Genomic DNA, 19,854 nt, shown 5'->3' on the forward strand with positions numbered 1-19,854 from the left:
CTTCCCCACTCCCAGGTGACAGCCATCAAGCTGCCATCACGCCAGACTCCCTGCAGTTCCCATCCACACCCTGTGGTTCCCGGGAGGGCCTCTGCAGGCAAAGCTGCTCTGCCTGCCAGGCAGGTCCACCTGACAACACCCGCCTCTGCCCGGACAACCTCCTAGGCCTCCCCACCCCCCTTGCCGCCTCTGGTTCCTGTGTGCACTTGTTCACTTCCACACCTCGGTCTCCTAGGAGAACACAAGCCCCAGAGCACAAAGGCTCTAATGCACTCCTTTCTGCAAAGGCCTGGCACAGGTCCTTCTTGAGTTCAACAGACAGAAGCTGGGCCTAAGCAAACAACACTTGACATGACAGTTTACTGCACATCAGCCACGGGATAAACACCTCTCTTCTTCTATGGGATGACCAGGGACTTCCTTCTAGGATTAAGGAGACCTCCTTCCTGGTCCCAGCAAAGAATGAAAAATTATCATCATTCTCAAAATAATCTATGCAGATTGCTTCCTAAAGCAATCGCCGCAGAATTGGGGATAATCTGTTGCTTGGGATTCTTTGATCTACTTTTTGAAGTCACACTGTCCCACTCGGTCCCTCATCTAAGACTCTCCACTGCCTTTCCTTAACCAAGATGCTGGCTGGAACTAGGGCCTCTCTCTGGACCGCAGCCTCTTCCCTCCTGGCCTCAGGGCAGTTGGTGGGGTCTCTGGGAATCCATCATGTGGCAAACAGGAGGAAATGTACACATACTTGCTGGGGAGACAGAATCGAAACGTGACAACAGTAATTCTTGGCAGGATAATGACACCACGTTTCCATGCCTCTGCAGAGTTACCCTATTGATTTCGGACAAGTCTATTGACTGGCTCAGAAACACAGGTGCAAGCCCAGATCTGCACTCCTCGTCTTCATTGATCTTGAAAATATCCAGGTACACGGTGCTTCAGCAAGCAAATCTGCCTCTTCTGATGCTGTGGCTTTGCTTGGCAATTCATCATCTACTTCTGTCTACCTTACCCAGGTGCATTTTTACTCTCAAAAAGCACAAAAGAGAACCATTCCTCTATTTACTCAAATCACTAGTTCTTGTGTTGCGCCAGGCACTCTGAGGTGCTGGTGACCAAAGAGGCAGCTGTTGATTGGTGGAGCTTCTAAGTACTCCCCTTGGCAGCCTACCGTGAGCTCAGGGTTCAGGTACAAGACACTCATTCCAACGTGTACTTCATACAACCTCCAAAATGGGAGAAGATATTTGCAAATTACTGTATATATCTGATAAGGGTCTAGGACTCAGAAAACAAAACAAATACTATTATGACAACAGTTTGGTACCCAGAAAATATAAAGAATGCTCACAACACAACAATCAAAAGACTAATAACTCAATTTTAAAATAGACAAAGAATCTGAACAGACATTTCTCATAAAAAATTTAGAAATGATCAACAAGCCTGTGAAATGATGCTTGTGGAAATCAAAACCACTTCACATCAGTATGGCTACGAACAGAAACCACGCCAAGTATCAGGAAGGTTGTGAAGAAACTGGAACCCTTATGTGTGGCTGGTGGGCATGTAAAATGGTATAGTCACTTTGGAGGATGGTTTGCCAGGTCCTCAAAATGTTAAACACAGGGCTACCATGTGACTCAGTGGTTCTACTCCTGGGTAAATATCTAAGAGAACTGAAAACATTATTTCCACATGAAAATTATACACAATTGATCACAGCTCTATTCTTCCTAATAGTCGAAAAGTGGAAACCACTCAAGTGTCCATCCAAACGCATGGATAAACAACATCTGTATATCTATACAATAAAATATTTATTCAACCCTGGAAATGAATAAAGTACTGATACATGTTATAGCCTGGATAGATCTTGAAAATATGATGCTAAGTGAGAAAAATTAAACACCAAAGACTCCGTGTTGCATGATTCCAGTTATATGAAGCTCCAGAAAGAGCAATTCCATAGAGACAGAACAGAGGTAAGCAGTTGGCCAGGGATTTGGGGAAAGGGGCACGGAAGGAGGCTGCTAATGGGATTTCAAAGACACTGTTCTGGAATTAGATAATGATGATGATCATATGATATCAAAAGGCACAGGAGTCTACACTTTCAAGGCGTATTTCATGGTACATGACATATCTCGATAAAGTCATGCACACTTAGGGATGGGACCATTCTTAACTCAAAGCCTCCTCGGCTCCAGGAAATGATGGGAACTGACTTGAGCATGAGAACACACCCAGCAGCTTAAGCTGCCCTGTCAAACTAAGTGCAAGCCAGAGAAATTACTTCTGCGTTGCTTCTTTCTGGGATTGTACATTAGCTGCCTGTCACTGGAGTCACAGAGAGGAGTTCCCTGGCTGTACCTCCCAAGCTGTCTCTGCCATCACACCAGTAAAGGCAGAATCCATGTTCTGCCTACCATGAAATTCAGCATTGTCAAAGACATTCAATGAATGACACCTTTTTCAGACCTCACCCCCCAAAAGCAGGTGTAGAGGTAAGAAGGATCCGGCAGGCTGTGAGACACAGAAAGCAATGAAGTTGGACAAAATGGAAATTTGTTGCAGAGGGAGAAACGTGGGGAAGTGTGGTAGTTTGGACACTGAGGAGGTACTGGTTAAGTACTAGGAACCTCAGGTGGCTAGAAGGACTGGACTAGAGTCTGGAGCCCTCCTGCTGCCCTTCCCCATACCCTACTAGGTCAAGGTCAGGACCAAGGGCCAGTGGCAGGCTGGGCTCTCTCTGTACAGCAGGAGCAACACTGCTCCCTTCACCCTCCACCACTGCAGTCTGATTTGAGGTCCCTCAGCCCCCTGGGCTCCGCCACCCTATAGCCCAACCTCTGGCCACTGAGAGGGCTCCATAGTCCCTGAGCACACAGGCTCTGCACTGCCAGGCCTCCCACCTCTTCCAGCCACTGCCTCTGCTGTCACTGCTCTCTTCCTCCAGGGCTTTCATCTCCTATTCTCTGAAAACTCTCCCAGTCAGAGCTCATTTTCCTCTACATTTGCACTGCAGGACCTTTGTCTCTGTCAGCTAGACCCCGTCCGTTTGCCTTCTGTAATAAGGACAACCACCGATGGTCTCATGGAGCTTCCCAGCTGTCAGACCCTCTCATGGCACTTCACCCACAGTGACGCTTTGAGTCCTCATCGCCGCCCTGTGTTGTGGGTACCACTCAACCCTGCTTCCCAGTGAGGCACCACCGCCAGATCACATAGCCAGGAAACAGGGGCTTAGGATTTGAAGCAGGCTGGCAGCCCGGTCCTCCTGGCACACCCTCCCTCACAGCGCCATCCTCCCTCTGGGTTGGTGTGACAGTACTGGAGTTACCTCCACCTCTTTGGCATGTGCACTTCTTCCTTCTCCAGCACCCACCTCTTTCACACTCAGGCACATGTGTGCAAAAGTGCATGAAGTGAAGGGTAGAAAGATGTTTAAGGACAAGGATGACATCTTACAAGAGGGCAGAGAAGTCTGCACCAGGGATAAAAACAGAGGAATTCTTCGCACAAAAGATGATGTAAGTGAAAGCTGATTTTTCTTCCAAAGTATCGCTTCATTTATGGATACCCTGTTGGGAGCAATGTTACATAGTTCTAGGGAAAAGTTATGTGGTTGGCCTGGTTCTCTTGCCTACAGCTCAGCTACAGAACGACTCCGGTTTGGCCTCCGGTCACAGCTGAGACTTTGGTGATCCAGTGGTGCTGTGATTCTCCAGAGCAAGAATCATCCTGGGAGAACAGACATCTGCTCAGTTCCTCATTGTTCTTGGACTGTTAACATCTTGTTTACCCAAGATGTACTGAACTCTCTGCAAGCTTTTTGTTACACCTTGTTCATCCCAATGTGAACTACTGAACTCTCTGTAAGTCATTTGTTGCATTTGTTTCTCCAGATGTACTGAATTCTCTGCAAATCATTTGTTACGAGGTAATGAATAAAAGGTGTGGTGGGCTGGGGGCTTTGGTCTTTGCTGCCCAGAGAGAGCAGCACTGATCAGACCCAAAGCTCAGCTTCTTCTCAGTCTCATTTGTCTACCTTTTCTGTAATTCGCCGTGTGCTGCCATGGCTCGCAGGAGACCAGAACTCACTGCAGAAGTTCTGGTAACGTCCCCTTCCCCTGTTCCCTACAATACCCAGTTCCTAAGGTTATTAGAGGCAATGAGACCAGGAGGTGCTGCTCAGGCTCTAAGACACTTTCGAGGGAGGCTGGCAGAAACCCCACCCCCAGATCACCTTTGGGGTCATTCACCAGGATACAGGAACCCATGAGTCTCACCCTGACCTTCATCTTTTCATCCCAAGCTGACTCCATTTCCTGGCCAAACTTCTTCTGAGACAGGAAAACCCAGTTCTTGCACAGGTTTACTATCAAGAGTCCTTGTATGGAGCCCTTTTCTGGTATGCACTGACTTGGAAGGACACAGGGCTGTGAACCAGGAAAGCCCCAAGTTCCTACCCAGTGACTTTGCCCTCCATCCTGGTACCTGGCAGAGCCTGCACATGTATCTTTGGGAACAGGACGTCCACAGGGCACCACACACAGGGTCACCTCCCAAATTAGCTGCAGCTGGAGCTCTGCACGCTGGGAACACTTCCCAGGAGCCTGACAAAGGGTCCCACTGAGGCTCCCTGTAGGAAGACAGGCGAGTTATGACGCTCATAGGCCAGAACAATGGCAGACATCACCGGAGGCCAGGGCCTCACGCCCACCTGTTGGCTCTGGCTTCTGCAAAGGTGTGGAAAGCTGAGCAGGGAAGACAGACATCTATCCTTCGTCCATCTGCACCTGGCTCTGAACCCGCCTCCCTACTCCTGTGGCTGCTCCTGTGGGCCGACTGGACTATCTAGTTGGGAGGATAAACAGTCTCACTCAGAACTGGCAAAGTACCTGCCAACTGGGCTGCAGTCGCTTTCTGAAAATTTCTGGGCACAGGGGAGTTGCCAGCAGCCGGGTCAAATAGAGATCAGGCATCCAGCCATCGGTCAGCAGAGTATACACCAGCAGTGGTGAACCTTTTAGAGCTTTCAGCGAGACAAACAGCCTATTTTGGCACACATGCCATAGGTCTACCACCAACCAGGATTCTCTAAGTCACCTGGAGACAAGGGACAAGCAAGGGACATAATCAAGAGTGAGTGTGGGACAAAGAAAAGCCTGTCCCATCTAGAACACAGCTGCTTCCTGCTTCAGATGTGATTGCTCCAGAAAAACCCAGATCCAGGGAGAAATGAACTCACACCTCTAAAACACCGCAGTGGGCAATACAAGGGACAACATTACTGAAGGCTGGAGGCCCAGGCCTGCTGCCTCTGGTGCCAAGGAAAAGGGGCCCTATTTGCAGCCACTTCCTGTCTACAAGAACCAGGCTCCTGGTGTTCTTATCTCAAGGAGGGTTTGAGATCCCACCCCCCAAATCTATCACAGGATCCCTGGAAAGCCAAGAAGGGAAAAGGGGTACAGGGTATCCTGGCAACTGGGCTCCACTGGAGCAAAACACAGAAAGTTACTAACCATGTTGGGAGAGACAGAACACCAAGGGCACGTGAGCCCATTCGGAAAGGCCAGGCCCAGGAGTACTCACCATTTCAGGTACATACACACATTGCATTTCTGGGTCAAGGGTCAGCTGCTCTTTCTGTATGGGTGTCATTGCATGCCACAGGGCATTCTGAAAAGACCACTTTGTGCTGGAAGGGGTCTTATCACTAGAGATGCGCTCAGCAGCTATTTCAGAGGCAAGCTTCCTGTGCAACAGCTCTGTGCTCCAAGGCTCCACGTAGGGCCAAGGAAGGAAATGCAGGGGCAAAGGTCAAGGCACACAGCCTCCTATCCTCACATGGCATCCTGCAGTCCACAGGGTCCCACAGGGCTGGCTTCCTTTGCGCTGCTTTAGTACTGCGGCTTTGGATGAAGGAGCACTCCGTGAACAGCTGCTGGCTAATCCTGCCTCACGCTCACTGATGCACTGGGTTTTAAACTCCTCCTGGCATGCACTGCACTTACCCACCTCCACCATACCATTGTGTTGCTCTCTGGCTGGCTGATGGTTTCTCAAGGACACATCCCTGATCTTTCTCTGGGAGTTTCAGTAACTAGGGTCAACTGCACTTGCTGCTTGGCCTTCAAGCATTGCTGCAGCACACTTGGGAAAATGGGCTCTGACTGCACTCTTCCTTCTTCACATAACATGACTGCAGGGAGCTGCGCTTAGGAAAAAAGCAGCAAAACTCTTCCAAGTCCTTTGGAAGTTTCACAATCCATTTCTTTCCCTGGGTCCTCTGCCATTTACATTTCAAGGTTACAGTACCTTTCTGGCCATTACTTTTCATAGCTGCAAAATAGTCCATCCTTTTTTTGTATCACTGTTGAACAAACCATTCCCTAAGTTGAGCTCCTCTGATTATAGCTCAGTCCTTCCTATGACTGGGGTAGTGGATTCACATTTTTGCTTTTTCCTCTCAGGTGTATTTGAGATGTCTTGGTTATCACACTTTGTCCCTGTACATGGACAATATTCACTGTCTTCTCATTCTTTCAAAGGGGACTTACATGATTTGTCTTTAATAGGAAAGAAAAATGTCTTTGGCCTGGTCAACCTAAGTTATTTAGAGATTCAGTATTCCTTACCTGAAATGCTTAGGATCAAAAGTCTCTAGAATTTTGGATTACCTGCATAGATCTAATGAGTTCCCAAAGCTAAACCCAATAGTCATTTCTGTTTCATCAAACACTTCTACACAGAGCCCGAAGGTAACATTATTGAGTATCTTTACAGCACCTGCAGTTTTACTGTGACCCATCACCTGGGGTCAGGTGTGGACTTTTCCACTTGAGGCACTGAAGTTACAAATTTTTGGATTTTTGGTTTGGGGATGTTCAAGCTGTATAATGCTTTTGACAGAAGCCTCCTTATCAGAGGAGGGTGGCAGAGAGGAAAATGTAAATGCTGACATCACTGCCTCCTGAGATGCCAAACTGTTCCTCCACTTTTTGACAGGTAGGCATACTTCCTTCTCTCGGTCTGGGGACAGAGAGGTGGGCAGGAGGTGAGCTCCAGGGAGTCGGGCGGCAGCAGCTCCCACCAAGTCCCTCCCACTTGCCATGCGCTTGGAAGGCCCTACCCCTCCACCCACTGTGGCCTTAAATGTCCTCTGTGGTCCCATGCTGCTGCCAGGGCCCTGGATATTTGGGAACTGCCAAGCCGTACCACCAGGCCTCCACGGCCACTCCAGGCTGATCCCAGAAGCAAGAGTAAGTTATGTCCAGAGATGTGCAACTGTTCCCTGCCACCGACCAGCCAGGTGACATAGGGTGGGGTCCTCAAGTTAAGTTATCTGCAGAGAAGAAGTGAACTAACTATTCTGAAGTCTTCTCAATGCTGGAGAAAATCAAGAGTTATCTGGGTTCATCTCCCTTTTGGTAATGCTCCCACATATCCACTAGGAATTCCTCTCAACTATTCCTGGAACACCTCAGTTCCATCCCATCCTCCTTCACTGACTCCTCAGTACCACAGGCCAGTGTTATTTTTCCTCAATGTCTTAGTTACTTTTCTCACTGCAGGGACAGAAATACCTGATGCCCAAAGTTAAGGGAGGAAAGGTGTATTTAGCTCATAGTTCGTGCAGGTTTCAGTCCATAGTCGGCTGGCTCCAAGGGAGAGTGGACAGCAGACAGGCATCACAGAGGACAAACAGTTCACGGCAGGCAGGAGGCAGCAAAGCAACAAGGGATGATCACAGCTCTTTCTGTCCCTTTTATCTTATCCAGGCTACTCAGGGCAGGTAGCCCTCACACCCTTAATCCTAGTGCCTTTGAGCCTAGCACTGCACCATGAATCAATTCCAGGTCACACACTCTAGATCCAGCCACCTCTGGATGAAAAAGCTCCACCTATGACTACATGAGGCTTCAGGGGGACATCTAGACACAGCTATAGCACTGAACTACACCAAAGAGCCTACTAATTGGTCACCTGTCACCCATTCACCCAGCACCAAATCATCATCAGATCCATCACTCCTGTCTGAGCTGGACAGACAGAAATGGAAAAATACTCCAGTACTCTGTGGAGGCCACAGGTCCTGCAGGACCATCCATAGCCTCCTCTCAACTATAGCTCTCCATCTCCCTTGTGTTCACTCTGAACCAGGGGCTTTATTTTGGTTTCTCCTACATAACAACTTCTATCCTCCCTGTCACAGGGCCTTTGCATGTACTGTTTCCTCAGCCTGCAGTAGGCTCCATTACAGCTTCCACTAGAACTTGCAATTACTGCATTTATCTATTCATTCTTTCTTGTCTGTGCTCCCTACTAGAATGTAAAGTCTGAGGCTGGGCTCTTTGCCTCTTTTTTTCATTATCACATATCCAGTACTCAGCCCCATAGAAAATATTTAATCAATACATGTTGAATGAATAAAGGGATTGCATAGTTCACAGCTCAGAACTTAACATGTCCAAAGATAACCTAGTCAGGACTTGAACTCACTCCAAGTAATGGCGAATACTGGGGAAAGTTGTGATCTGGGTGTGGCAGGGGGATCTGAACGTGAAAGGCGGAAAGTTTCAGGGAAGAATGATGTATCTGCTGCACTTGAATTGTGAGCATCTGCATGTGAGAATGCGCACCTGTGTGCGAGACTTGAGCGTGAGTGAATATGAGCATCTGCTCCACTGTCCTCCTCAGTTCTACTCTGTAGGAGAGGCCCTCTTCGTGAAGGACTCGGGTTCAGATCTCAAAGCAGGCTCCTTCTCAAGAGATGCCTCATGGGGAAAGCAGGGTCTATCACCAACTTCCCCACACTAGAGATCCAAACTCCTCCCGGGGATTTGCTGTGCTGTGATATCCCTGCTGTCACTTGCCCAGGGCCAAGCAGACAATAGCTCCAGGGTGTGCTCACAGCTGTGGCAGATCATCTTCTAAGTGAGCAAGGAGCGGAAGCCACGCTGAGCTCAACTCTGCAGCTTGCGGCTGCTGTGCTAAGCTGGTACTGAGAGGAGGGCTCAGCCGCAGGATGGGCAGCCAGCCCACCCAACGCTCTGTCTCTCCTTGGTCAACAGGGAGGAAAGCATCCTTAATCATACTGCTCTCTCTGGTCGGCCTTGATCTTCTTGCCTCCCAGCCCAAAATGGGAACTCCTGGACCTCTAGGAGGCTCATGCTTTACTGGGAGAGTCCTGGAGCCTCCACCAGGAGGGCCCCCTTAGTGGGAACCACGTACAGGGATGCAGAATCACACAAATGATGGTGAACACTTCTAAAGGGCTTCTTGTGCACCAATGGCTGTTTTACGCCTTTTATGTACATCAACAGCCATAAAGAGGCAGTTGACAGATGAGGGAAACTGAGGTACAGAGACAGTGCGTCCAAGGTCACCCTGCTGGTAAGTGGCTACATCAATCAGGATGTGTAGGTAGCAAAGTTGTCCTGCAAAAGGGCACCCAGTGAAGGCCCATTGCCCAAAGTGAGCTGAGAGACACCCCAGGGGAAGCTAAGGTACTCAGGCCTTGCAGCAGTGGGGGCAGGCATAAGAGGAGGGAGAAGGGAGCGATGTCACTGGGGCCACACTAGAGCTGAGCAGGGGAGAGAGTGGGAGCGACGCCAAACCCACCGCTGCAGCAATGGGAAGAGTACACCCTCTCCCCCTCATTCCGGGCTTTGACTTCTTGCTGGACAAAGCCCAGCAAGTCTTAAAACTGAGAAAGTGTGTAGTATGTGTGGTAAACAGTAAGGCAGTTTTCCTAAAATTAAAGAATCACCATACAATTCAGGCTTTCTACTTCTGAGTATAAGGTCTGATCGAAAGAAGATGAATGTTTAAGTTTGAAATATTACAGGAAAAGACACATTGTCATTAATTATCCTCAAAAGACTCACTTCACACATTTATCTCATCATCCTTACCACTTTCTGAAGGTGTTCTGAAGTCTTCTTTTGTGAGTAACTTTAGTTACGTTGTTGTGGCTGATGTTCTGAATCAATTCAAAACATTTCATTTTTATGGTCATTTTGATTCTGGAGAAGAGCCAGAAGTTGCATGGGGCCAAATATTGTGGATAAGGTGATGAGGAAAGACTATAATGTTTTTACAAGCCTGCCTTTCCACTGGATGCCACTTGACAGTAGTATTCACCATATTTCTGATCATGCCCCATAAAGACACACAGGAAGCAGAACTTCCAGAACTACTTCAGAAAGTGGTAAGGATGATGGGTTTATCGTGTTCAAAGCAGAGGGTGGTGTTTTGAAGAGGGTTAATGGCAATGTGTCTTTCACTGTAATAAACTTTTTTTATTTAAACACATTCCATAGTTTCCGATCACCCATTGTATATACCCAAGAGAGTGAAAGTAGGGATTCAAAGAGAAACTTGCACATCCATGTTCACTGCAACATTATTCACAATAGCCAAGAAAAGGAAACAATCTAAATGTGTGCAACAGGGAACAGATGAACAAAATGAGGTATATATGTAAAACAGAATATTCTGCTTTAAAAAGGAAATTCTGACATGTGCTGCAACATCAATGAACCTCGAGGACATGACACTAAGTGGAATAAGCATTAAACTACAAATACTGTGTTATTTCATTTAGATGAGGTACTCAGAGTAGTCAGATTTCATAGAAACAGAAAACAGCAAGATAGCTGCCGAGGGCGGGGCAGAGGGGAGGACAGGGAGTGTTTTCATGGGCACAGAGTTTCAGTTTTGCAAGATGAAAACAGTTCTGGAAAGTGGCTACACAGCAATGTGAATGTACAAAACCCTACGTTTTTACGGTGTGTGTATTTCACTACATATCAACACAACAATGGTAAACATCTAGGCAATGAGACAACACCTGAGATTTCCGCAGTGAGTTCTGTGGAATCCTAGGACTGCAGGGACAAAGGACCATGCAGATGGCTTCTGGAGAGAGAGGGAGGCAGGGGAGGCCAACAGGCCCCCCAGCAAAGAAGCTCAGGTTTACCTGACATATCAGGTCCCCTTTACGACCTTTAACAGGCAAAATTTTCTGTTGCAAATCAATGTTTGAAACACTCCTGCAGTATACAGCATGTGCTTGTACAGTATACAGTCCTATGGTACACCTGCAGTATATAGTCCACACTTCACAGTATACACATTGCATGGGAGAGGGAGGCCGGAGCACTCTGAGATGAACTCTGTGAAGGTCAATGAAGGGTTTTTAAACTAAAAAGTCAGAAAAGGGAAGACAACTTGTATGTTAAAGAAAAAAATCCTAAATGGGAAAAAGTATAAAATCCATGGGAGATTAGAGACCTCAAACCCTGCAAGATGGAGGAAAAGGAAAAAATCATTTACTGAGCTGAACAAAGCACCAGCTCCTCCCATTTCCATCTTCCCTTGAGAGGATGCTTGGGAGGCTCAGAGGTGCTAAGTCCCTTAGCCAAGGTCACAGCCTTGATCCAGGGTGGAGGTCAGCCTTCTCTAAGGCCAGGACAGCCAGGCCCGTCGGCAGAGGACAGTGCCACGGTCCTGACAGAAACGCCCTGCTGGCTGATCCCACAGCCTCCAGCGACTCTCAGGTCTTTGGGTTCCGTCCTAACTGATCACTAACACCTCACCTCCACCCTTGCCCCATACACTCCTGCACAAGCTCCCAGCCCTTCCCAGGAGAACACCTTGACCTTCTCAGCAGGCCAATGAAACAAGCCCGCCTTCTCCCTGCCCGGAGCCATTTTGCCCAGTCAGGAAGAGGAGTGGGCAGAATTAATCTTGCATTGTAGCTGCCTAATAACCTCTAATTGCATGGCCAGAGGCTTGCACATTAATGCTGGAAAACTCCACCAGTGATTTCCTTTATACTTTCCCCAACCACTCCCTTTCCAATAAATAACCCTCCTAAAACGGCAGGGTGGCCAAGCCCAAGGACAGGGGTCAAGGCCCCCCTGACTGGGACCCTCATTAACATCTGGCAGCTCTTGCCCACAATGCTCTCTGGGGCTTTGGGCACGCAGAGTGGTCAGAGGTGAGAAGACTTCTCATTCAGGGAGGCAGCAGGGCAGGATGTATGACATTTACTCAGCTCTCACATAAAGGGAGATTCACTCAGCAGTGAGCCAGAGCTCAGGCCTGCACAGAGTGCCTGCTACAAGAGCTGTGGGTCTAGGACACTCCTGTGGTCGGCTGGGGGCCTCTGGGCTCTGGGTAGTACCCACTGGCTCACAGATGCACACCAGCCAGGAGGGGAGAGCTGGCTCCCCTGAGCACTAATTATGGGTCAAGGGTGCTCTCAAGCTGCCAAGCAAATGGTGCTCTTGGATCAGCCTGTCACACATTTCCTAGACCACAAAGAGTGCCATGAGCTCAAGCCCTGATGTGAAGCTCAGTACACATGAAGAGCCCACCCAGCACTGCCCTAAGAGAGCGCCTGGGTCTGCAGTCAGTGGTCTGGGCTCCAGCCCAGCTCCAGCCCCCTTGGGCTGGGCTCCTTGACCTCAGTGCCCACCTCTGTAAACAGCCTTGAGGCTCAAGGACTGTGATGTGCTCAGCCTGGTGCAGGCACAGACTTGACTCAAGCTCAGTAAATAATGTCAGGTATTGCTCTAGTGCTTGTGCTGAAAGCAGGCAAATGTCAGGCCCCTGTGGAAGCACTGAAAACAGAGATGAGGGTGACCCAAGCCCAGCCCAGAGGAGCACAGAGGCCTGAGTTGCTCCACTGAAGGCAGAAGAGGCTGGAGAGGGGCCCTGGTGCTAGAATGCCAGGTTCAAGGCCTGGCGCTGCTACTCTCTAGCCCTGTGACCCTGGGCAGTGTGCAGGCTCTCTGGGCCAAGTGCCTAGGCCAGTGCTTAGCCCACGGAAGGGCTTAAAGTTGCAGGCTTCGAGTATCAGGCCAGCAGCAAGGTGACATGGGGAGGCCTGGGGGCTAATGATGGCTTAGAGCAGAGAGGTCCTGGGCAGAGGAGAAGGGAGGAAGTGGGCAGGAGGCCACCAGGGCCGGATGACAAGCTCTGGGCCAGAGGCTGCAGAGGAGGAAGGGGGAAAGCTGGCTCCACCCCGTCCTCTCCAAGCTGGTCCCGTGGAAGAACAGGAAGAGATACAGGAGCTGGTGCAGGCGAACACTGCAGGGAAACTGGTTCAGCACTGCAAATCTGGAGGGTGCAGGGTCCTGGTGCAGAGCCACATCTCCCTCTACAGTGCCCAAGCAGCTGCCAGGAGAGGAGAGACAGGCCAAGGAGAAGGCCCATCACTGCCCATGTTTAGAAACCTTGGGGCCGCCCCACCTCTGACCTCTATGGACCTTCTGTGGGCTCAACTGTGCTGTCTCTCACCTGAATCCTCTCATCTCCTCTGTGTGGGTCACATTCACAAAACAGTCTGTGCCACATAACTCCTAAGGTGAAATACTGCTCCTTGCTGTCTCTAGAATTTCAAATTCATCCACCACTGCAGTAAAAAGCATTGCTTCCACAGGCCTAGGTTCAAATCCTTGAACTGCCATGTACGAGCTGGGTAACTGGATGAGTTCATTTCCCAGCACCTCAGTTTCTTCATCTGCAAAATGGGAGCAGCCGCCCTACTTCTCAGAGCTGTATTGAGGGTTAAGCTGGCAAATACAGGTAAAACACAGGTCAAAGAGGACAAGGTCCCCATGAGATAGGAGGGACTGTTTCTGGTGTTCTGTGGCACAGTAAGGAGAATACAGTTAACAACGGCCCATTACAGATCTCAAAATTGGGAGAAGAGAATTTTGAATGTCCTCATAACTAAGAATTGATAGCTTAGGGTGATGGATATGATCAGGTTAATTGCCCTGATTTGTTCATTATTCAATGTCTACACGAGTTAAGACATCACACCGTACCCTGTAAATATGTACAACTATTGTGTCAATAGGAAATAGTTTATAAAATGAAAATAAGAGGTTCTAAACTAGCTCAGGTTCATAGTCACATAGCCCATCAGTAGCTGAGCCAAGATCTGAATAGATGTTTATATGATTCTACTTCCTCCCTATTGTTGGATTATAGGTACAGTATTTGGAAGCTTTAAATGAAAAGTTCTAGAAACTCTTGAGATTCTCTTAAAATAAAAATGATAAAGATCACAGAAAAAACTTCCAGAGCGGTTTGGCACACTAAAACTGCAGTGAAACCATTTTGTAACTATGACACAAATACCTAGATATCAAAAAGCCTGTTTTGAGTTTTCTAAATCACAGTGTTGCACATGAGCTAATCCATCCCACACACAGCTGCTGGACTAATCTTCTTCAAATGCCATTTTGTCCATCACAGTTTCACTAAACAGGTTGCCAGATTAATACCAGGAAAGTTCCTTAGGGCAAGAAAGAGAGGAGGAAGCTAACATTTTTGGGTACCTTCTATATGCCTGGCCCTGAGCTAGCATTGTATAGACAATTCCTTAATTAAACTGTACAAGAAGCCTTGTGACACAGTGTTATTCCCATTTTAACGACGAGCAAACAGGCTCAGAAAACCCCAAGGAGCTCACACAGGGTCAGTGGCAAAGCTGGCATTTGAATTCCACTCCAAAGCCTATTTCTCTATCAATAAAAATACAAATATTAAGAGGAAGAAGAAAGATTATAACAATGACAGCTGATTTTACATTAATCAATTAATTAAGCTATTAACTAATTAAGCAAATCTCAGAACACCCTGATAAGATGCCCACTTTACAGATGTGAAAATTGACATCAAACAAACTACCTAAGACTGCATAATTCAGAAGTTGTTCTAATGCACAGTTCTCGTGTCATACTGAAAATCTGTACAACCCATCCGTTCTTCCTGGATATGCCCTCTTCCTTTTTCCCTTCCATCAATTTATCAACCCCATTCCCTTTTTTTTAAAAAAAATATGGCTCAGAAACCCCTTTTCCCTCTGTGTTCTCTGGGAAGGGCTGGACACAGCTTGGACTGCTCAGCACTTGCTCCCAGAGGGCCTGGCCTGAGAGGGCTCTGCTCTGACACCTGCTCACAAGGTAAGGCAGGAAGGTGATGGCTGAGCACTGGGGTCTGTATTAACGTCGCCTCTAATGAGCCCTCAAGAGCACATAAGCAGAAGCATGTTTTAATGCAAGTGGGTGGTTTCCTTTTACATCATCAGCTGGGAAGACAGCCAGTTTTTCAGCTATGAAATGCATACCCTTCTCCCACTTCTCAGGGAGATAAAAACCACAGGAAAGGGAGATGAGAGTTGTGGTCCTCGTTCTCTTGCTGGATGGACTTCTCTCCTTTGCAGATTCAAGGAGCAGAGGCTGGACAGCATGAATGGCTTACACTCAGTGAATGAATGAAAGGCCTTACGTGTCCCATAATCATAGTGACCATATGTTTGGAACCCAAGTTGGGACACACGGTGCCTATGAGCAAAATAGGAAAAAACACTGGAACCCAGGAATGTTGGGGGGCTACAGTAAGAAGAAAACGCAGTCCCCAGAGGGTCTGTGAGGATCCTCACCTTCTCCTTGGGGAAACTCCCCAGCCCCCCCACGATATCTGCCAGAGCCTCATTATCTTGCTAAACTTGCAGGCACCCGAGCCTGCACCATCCCCTATGTAGCACTACCTACATTCCTTTCTATTTGTAGAAAAGGAACTGATATCAGGAACAGAGTTCCAAAACTAAACAGTCATGACAAAACCATTCAAACCCTCAAGGTTCAAATTCTCCCAATCAGAGCCGTCCCTAAGAACTTTCAGAGGTGACCGACATGTTCTACAATCTACATTCTTCAGATCAGTAACCAGAGCCGCCTGTGGCCATGAAGTCTTAAAATTGAGCTCATACAAGTGAAGAATTGAATTTTAAATGTTATTTGTCTTTGATTAATTTAAATGGTCCCATTTGGCTAGTGGGTCCCCTATTTGTGTATCTCTAGACAATATTTAGGAAACAATCTAACATTTATATCCAGACATAAAATTAGTAGTTGGTGAATATATGGCTATTCTGAGATATTTAATAATAATGCACTAAGCATTTCCTATGTGCCAGGAGTGGTCCGTTTCTTTGTCACTTCCTCTGATCATTTCAACAGCTTTAATAAGAGAAATACCATGATCATCTCCATGACAGCTATGCGGAAATGGAGCCAGGGAGGCAGGCAGTGGTGAGGACAGGTAGGCTGAGCCAGGGGCCTCACCCTCCATGCCTAATCCACTGGGATTCCATGCCGGGTTGTTCCACATGGACACACTCCATTAATCTCTGTGAAGACTTGAACAATAAGGTCTTCTGTCTCCTCTTGTGTCTCCAAGGCTCATTGTGCTGTCCCCTGAAACAGTGTTAAGATCCTGAAAGACCCCACTAAGACCTTCAAAGAGGAGGCCCCAGGAGAAGTGTGGGAGCTGGAGGAAGAGCGGCCGTGTGGCGGGCTCCCCTAACTGCTCAGCAACCTCCTCTCAGCCACGCACAGGCAACACACTGAGAATTACTCAGGGAGGAAGTGATAAGCAATGAAATGCCTTCTTCCAGCCCCCATTAAAATTCATAAAAAAATCAGTGTTTTCATTTAAAAAGATTAAAATGTTTAATAATAATTCAGATTTTTTTCATAATTTTTCCATGAAAAATGCGTCTGAGACTTACCCCTATCTAGTTTTTGGATTTTTTGAATTTTTTTTTTTTGACAGGGTCTATGTAGTCCATGCTGGCCTTGAATTCACTATGTGGGCCAGGCTGGCTTTGAACTCAGAGATCCTTCTGTCTCAGCCTCCTGAGTGCTGAGATTATTGGCATATGCCACTACGCCTGGCTCCTTGTCCCTGTCTAGTATGCCACACTTTCAACAATCAGCCTGGTTGGATGAAACAGTGCCCATCCTGTAGTTGTAGGGCTCCAGTAGTTTTAAGGTAAGGGGTACTGTACGGCAAAATAATGGCTGCTCTGCCTGACCTGACCTTCCTCCTCCTCTGCCCTAGGACCTCTGATTTCCATGTCTTCTCTCCATGCCTATCCTCGCTCCCAAACTCCCCCAATGGAGCAGAGCTGACACATTTACAAACGCTCCTTGTGTTGTCTGCTCCTCTCTTAAAAGGCCACCTCTTGCCATCCAGTGTGGGAGGTTGGGATACTCATGTTTCTTATTTACCATTGGGAATCAGATGGGGAGACTCACTGGGGATGGTGACCTGCTTGGGACAGCTGTCTCCAGGGAGTGTTACCATTCAGAACTCAATCGTTTGGAGCTTTGAAAAGCTGAAGTTATAATCAGGGCTTAGGAAGGGCAATTCTTTACAGAATGATGAAAACCACTGGCAAGGAGAACAGAAGGAAGGGAAACAAAAACAAAACCTCCCATTTTGTAGTAATGAAACTGATTGATGTTCTCAGCCTCATCCCTCTGGCTGGTTCCAAAATGTTCTTTATGACAAATGAAAGAGAAAAGCCCTTGGTTTGTAAGGCAGCAGTGTTTCAAATTTATTAAAGGTAGCCTTCAAAAGAGCTCTGGCTCTTCTTGCTATAGCTAATATCTGAGAACTACAAACCTGAAGTAAATATATCAGGAGTATTAGGGAATGTTTTGAAGAGAAGAGATTTGGTGAAGGAACGGTATGAGGCACTCACTCACTTGACTATTCGCAAAGCGATGAGACAAATGCAAAGAAATATTGAGAGAGACCTTCCTCCTTGGTCTTTATCTTCCTTCTAGTCTTGCTGAGTATACCAAGACTGACATTTCTCAGGGAGCAATTTTAAGGGTTATGGGTCTCTCTGGAAGAGAGAAGAATCTTGCTTACTGCCTGCCATAAAAGCAATGGATTCTCCAAATTTCATGTTCATCTCTGGTTACAACTCACCAGGTGCAGGCATCCACCTGGCCCTCAGTACGGTCCCTATGGTACTTGCAAGGCAAGAGGCACAGAGACACATGCTGATGATTGTGCTCCTTGTCTCTGCCCCAGGACTGCTACATCTTCAGAGCACCTAGGGAGTAACAGCAGGCTAAGGTTTTAGCTTACAGGAAGGTAAAACCAAATTCCAGGCTCAACAGAAAGTTCCAAGACAAACTAGTGAACATTCAAAAAAGTAGTAAATCTATGGAAAAGGCACATGGTACTTAGGCCTTTAACAAAAACTTGGGGACAGACTTGGGTAATTCTAAAGCAGTGTAATATAATATTTAAGAGCAGATACCTCCATTTAAACTCCTGTTCTGACAATTAATAGTTCTGAGACTGTGGGTAAATGGCTTAACCTTTCTGTGTCACAGCACAATGAAATTGTCCATATCCAGGAAGATTACTGTTATGAACATTAAAGTAATTAATGTGTGAAGCACTTAAAATAATGCATAGCACAGAATGAGTCCCACAAAAGTTTATTTTTATAGTCACCAGTTCTGAAAGTTCAGTGCTAATTATATCAGTCCCCTGCACTTGATTTCTAGATATACATTATTACTAACTAAAAGAGTGAAATGGAGAAAACGTACACAAGTTACATTTTGTTAAAGAAAAGCAACCTAAGAAATATATAAATTTATTTGATTATACTTTAAAAACCGCAAGAGCCAAAAACTAAACCCAAGAAACACAGTTACCTCTAAGTTATGAGGAGGAACAGAAAAGAAAGTAAAGGCTGAAAAGCTAGAATTCTCAGAATATTCCTCGTTTGGGAGATTTGATTTGGAAACCATGGAAAAATAGTTTAATTATAAAACAAAACATTTTAATACATAAAACCCAAAAGCAAATGAAATAAAACTATTCACAGCACTACAGTCATAACCATGCAGAGAAAAACCATTGTCAACTATCTTAAAACACAGTGACTACATACATAGCTCTAGTAAGATAAGCCTCAAAGATAAAAAGGAACTGCAAAACAAAACAGAAATCTCAAATCTTAAATTGCTTTTGGTGATCATGTAGCATTTCTTTAATCTTAATTCCGCTTCAGGATAAGGAAATTTCTCTTAATAAAAGCAATAAAATAAGGATTGACAAAATTTGAGTGTTGCCCAATCAAGGCCAGGCCTCACAATGGCTGCTAACACATAAAAGAGAAAGCCATCTAGTATGTGTTTTATAATGGAAGTCCAGAGGAAAAAAATCTCTAATCTCAAATCAAAATGCCCCAAAGTCCAAAACTTTTTGAGTGCTAACATAATGTAGAAATACGTGTCAATTTAAAAACAGTTTCAGCTTTTGGGACATTCTGAATTTCAGCTTTCTAGATTAAGAATGATCAGCCAGTAAAGTCTATGCAAACATTCCCAAACCCGAACATTCCTCAGATCTGGAACACCTTCAGTCCAGCACTTGGATATGGGACCCTCCACCTGTACACCATATCGCCTTGGCAAGGCTCCTTGCCTGAATCTGATCACAGGGCGCCCAGGAGGGGAACTGAAGAACAGGTCAAAAGCATCACTGAGACTGTACAAAATTCTGCAGGACAAATGACCCAATTTCTTTAATCCGACAGAGAGAGAGAGAACAACCTATACAATAAAATCAACTTCAAGGACAAGTCAAGAAATTGCAAAGTACAAGGCATTTTGGATCTGATTTAAACTAACTTATTTCTCTGAGACAACTGGTATTTGTTGGCATTAATAAATTATATTTCAGAAATAAATAATATTTGAAAATAAATTATCTAAAATTTGCTTCAAATCAAAAAACCCCCAGAAGACTAGGGGACAGAGATAACAAACAAAGGCCACTTGTTGGTAGTTATCAAGCCTTGGGCACACTGAAATTCATTTAACTACCCTTTCTGTTTTGAACATTTTTGAAATTTTCCATAACAAAAACAAAAAACGTATTTGAAATTTTGATTTTTGGCCAGATGTGATGAGTGGTACTTTCCAATTTTATCACTGACTT

At 46.4% G+C, this 19,854-nt stretch overlaps 1 protein-coding gene and 1 long non-coding RNA gene across 5 annotated transcripts in view; both read right to left on the reverse strand.

Moving 5' to 3' along the window:
• The window catches only part of Slco3a1 (solute carrier organic anion transporter family member 3A1), a 318,089-nt gene that overhangs the window by 223,479 nt on the left and 74,756 nt on the right, over positions 1-19,854 (reverse strand). The window lies entirely within an intron of this gene.
• LOC147824873 (uncharacterized) overlaps positions 1-19,854 on the reverse strand; it is a 112,639-nt gene that overhangs the window by 78,002 nt on the left and 14,783 nt on the right. The window contains exon 1 of the long non-coding RNA XR_015441726.1: positions 1-19,854. This exon is cut by the window's right edge and continues 14,783 nt beyond it. This is a non-coding gene — a long non-coding RNA (uncharacterized LOC147824873).

The sequence above is a fragment of the Heterocephalus glaber genome, unplaced genomic scaffold (genome assembly GCF_053883595.1).
Source record: "Heterocephalus glaber isolate CG9 unplaced genomic scaffold, H.glaber_assembly_v1.0 deba00001531, whole genome shotgun sequence".
In the NCBI taxonomy this organism is placed as follows: Eukaryota; Metazoa; Chordata; class Mammalia; order Rodentia; family Bathyergidae; genus Heterocephalus; species Heterocephalus glaber.